We start from the raw sequence: 3,734 nt of genomic DNA, 5'->3' as shown, positions 1-3,734 counted from the left end.
TGAAGTAAATTTACATTCATACACTCAAGGTGAGATCATAGCCTCACTTTTCAAATACTTTTATACTTTTAAAATCGTGGGATGAGAAAACATATACATTACATACTTATATATACTTTTCACATGTATATATATACTTTTCATACTTTGATACTTTGAATACTATACGAAAGAAAATATACATACGAGTTAGAACGAAAATCCTCAAGTTCAATTATCATTAGTTACACTTGTAGGGTGTAAGCGAGAAATTATGTTGTGTGGCCATGCGGGTTTGACGAACCCTCATTCAGATGAATGAAACGTACTTTCGATGTATAGTGTAGGTTCTAACACTATTACGCAGAGGTAAGATTCAGTTAAGCTTGATAATTGGGTGCTCGTGATACAAACACATCTTTTGAGATGTATACGCTTGATAAACGAATTATACTAAACCTTGTGATACAAATATACTTTATGCATACAACTATGATTTCACCAACATTTTCGTTGATAGATTCTTTTATGGTTTTCTCAGGTCCTTGAATGCTTAATGATACATGCTTCCGCTCATTACTTTTGATACTTGCTTGGATGTCGAGTATACATGCATACGTGGAGCGTCTTTTGACTACTTTCAAATTGTGTCGCATATGTTTCATTTGTACTTTAAACTTTGTTTTGTAACTAGTTGTTGAACTATTTTGTAAACCTTGAAACATCTCTACTTTTGAAATGAATGCGACATACTTTTGGTCAAACGTTGTTTTAAAGACTTATGACCATGTAACGGGACCTAAGTAGACAGCGCCGTCAATGACGATTTTGTCGGGTCGCTACAGCGTCACACACTCATTGGTACATAAACCGATGAGTACTCCCGAATGGGATGCGCTTCAAAATCTCCGTAACTACGACAGTGACTTCTCAATTTATGAGCCTGAAGAAGAGCCTAATCAAGAATCGTCTGAAAACTCAACTCTAAAGAGAAAGCAACCCGAACCCGCTACCGGTCCATTATTTTGTAATAACATGGAGCACGTAAGGGTGAAGTGTGATATCATCAACCTTCAAAGTAGTTGTGAGAAGAATAGGGAGTTTAGCAGACACCATGTTGCTCGGATAGAAGTGCGTCTAAACAACCTAGAAAAGGAAAATAAAATCTTGAAGGAAATCATCAAAGAGTCCTTCGACTCTCAAACCAAAAGGCTAGAGAAACTTGTGAAGGATAACATGGAGAAAGTGATGAAGCAGTTTGAGGATGAGAAGAAGAGATATGAAGAATACTTCAATCTTGACATTTACTAGTTTATTTTCCTATTTTTCCATCTATGTAAAGGCTATGCCTTAAACTATTCCTATTCCCGAATCGTGTATTAAAAGGCTTATTTTAATGCCTCGTTCTTTAATAATATAAAGTGTTTTATTTATATTATGTGATATCAATACTTTATCTTATTCATACTTGTAATTGCTCAAACCTGTAATTTGTTAACTTATCCGACTTATGTCAACTTCTATGTAGCAACATCATGGTTCGTCCAGCTGCACCTACTGTTAATAATATCGTATTGACTACCGAGCAATTCCAACAGTTACTCACTGCCGCACAAGGCAACGCTCAAGCAAATAAAGTTAATCCTCAACTGAAACCTTGTTCATACAAGGACTTTACAAACTGTCATCCTCCCGCATTCAAGGGAAATGAAGAAGCTGTCGAATTAGTTCGTTGGTTCGAGAAGATAGAGTCCATCTTCGGCATTTGCAACTGTGGTGATAATGATCGAGTAAAGTATTCCACTAGCTCATTAGGTGGTAATGCTTTAACTTGGTGGTCTGCTCATGCCACTGAAATGTCCCGTTCTTATTGATTAAAAACGTTCCATATTAATTGATTTCGTTGCGAGGTTTTGACATCTATATGAGACGTTTTTCAAAGACTACATTCATTTTTAAAACAAACCATAACCTTTATTTCATAGATAAAGGTTTTAAAAAGCTTTACGTAGATTATCAAATAATAATAATCTAAAATATCCTGTTTACACACGACCATTACATAATGGTTTACAACACAAATATGTTACAACAAAATAAGTTTCTTGAATGCAGTTTTTACACAATATCATACAAGCATGGACTCCAAATCTCGTCCTTATTTAAGTATGCGACAGCGGAAGCTCTTAATAATCACCTGAAAATAAACATGCTTAAAACGTCAACAAAAATGTTGGTGAGTTATAGGTTTAACCTATATATATCAAATCATAACAATAGACCACAAGATTTCATATTTCAATAAACATCCCATACATAGAGATAAAAATCATTCATATGGTGAACACCTGGTAACCGACATTAACAAGATGCATATATTAGAATATCCCCATCATTCCGGGACACCCTTCGGATATGATATAAATTTTGAAGTACTAAAGCATCCGGTACTTTGGATGGGGATTGTTGGGCCCAATAGATCTATCTTTAGGATTCGCGTCAATTAGGGTGTCTGTTCCCTAATTCTTAGATTACCAGACTTAATAAAAAGGGGCATATTCGATTTCGATAATTCAACCATAGAATGTAGTTTCACGTACTTGTGTCTATTTTGTAAATCATTTATAAAACCTGCATGTATTCTCATCCCAAAAATATTAGCTTTTAAAAGTGGGACTATAACTCACTTTCACAGATTTTTACTTTGTCGGGAAGTAAGACTTGGCCACTGGTTGATTCACGAACCTATAACAATATATACATATATATCAAAGTATGTTCAAAATATATTTACAACACTTTTATTATATTTTTATGTTTTAAGTTTATTAAGTCAGCTGTCCTCGTTAGTAACCTACAACTAGTTGTCCATAGTTAGATGTACAGAAATAAATCGATAAATATTATCTTGAATCAATCCACGACCCAGTGTATACGTATCTCAGTATTGATCACAACTCAAACTATATATATTTTGGAATCAACCTCAACCCTGTATAGCTAATTCCAACATTCACATATAGAGTGTCTATGGTTGTTCCGAAATATATATAGATGTGTCAACATGATAGGTCGAAACATTGTATACGTGTCTATGGTATCTCAAGATTACATTATATACAATACAAGTTGATTAAGTTATGGTTGGAATAGATTTGTTACCAATTTTCACGTAGCTAAAATGAGAAAAATTATCCAATCTTGTTTTACCCATAACTTCTTCATTTTAAATCCGTTTTGAGTGAATAAAATTGCCATGGTTTCATATTGAACACTATTTTATGAATATAAACAGAAAAAGTATAGGTTTATAGTCAGAAAAATAAGTTACAAGTCGTTTTTGTAAAGGTAGTCATTTCAGTCGAAAGAACGACGTCTAGATGACCATTTTAGAAAACATACTTCCACTTTGAGTTTAACCATAATTTTTGGATATAGTTTCATATTCATAATAAAAATCATTTTCTCAGAATAACAACTTTTAAATCAAAGTTTATCATAGTTTTTAATTAACTAACCCAAAACAGCCCGCGGTGTTACTACGACGGCCTAAATCCGGTTTTACGGTGTTTTTCGTGTTTCCAGGTTTTAAATCATTAAGTTAGCATATAATATAGATATAGAACATGTATTTAGTTGATTTTAAAAGTCAAGTTAGAAGGATTAACTTTTGTTTGCGAACAAGTTTAGAATTAACTAAACTATGTTCTAGTGATTACAAGTTTAAACCTTCGAATAAGATAGCTTTATATGTA

Source organism: Rutidosis leptorrhynchoides, chromosome 6 (genome assembly GCF_046630445.1).
Source record: "Rutidosis leptorrhynchoides isolate AG116_Rl617_1_P2 chromosome 6, CSIRO_AGI_Rlap_v1, whole genome shotgun sequence".
In the NCBI taxonomy this organism is placed as follows: domain Eukaryota; kingdom Viridiplantae; phylum Streptophyta; class Magnoliopsida; order Asterales; family Asteraceae; genus Rutidosis; species Rutidosis leptorrhynchoides.
This window is presented reverse-complemented; position numbering follows the sequence as displayed.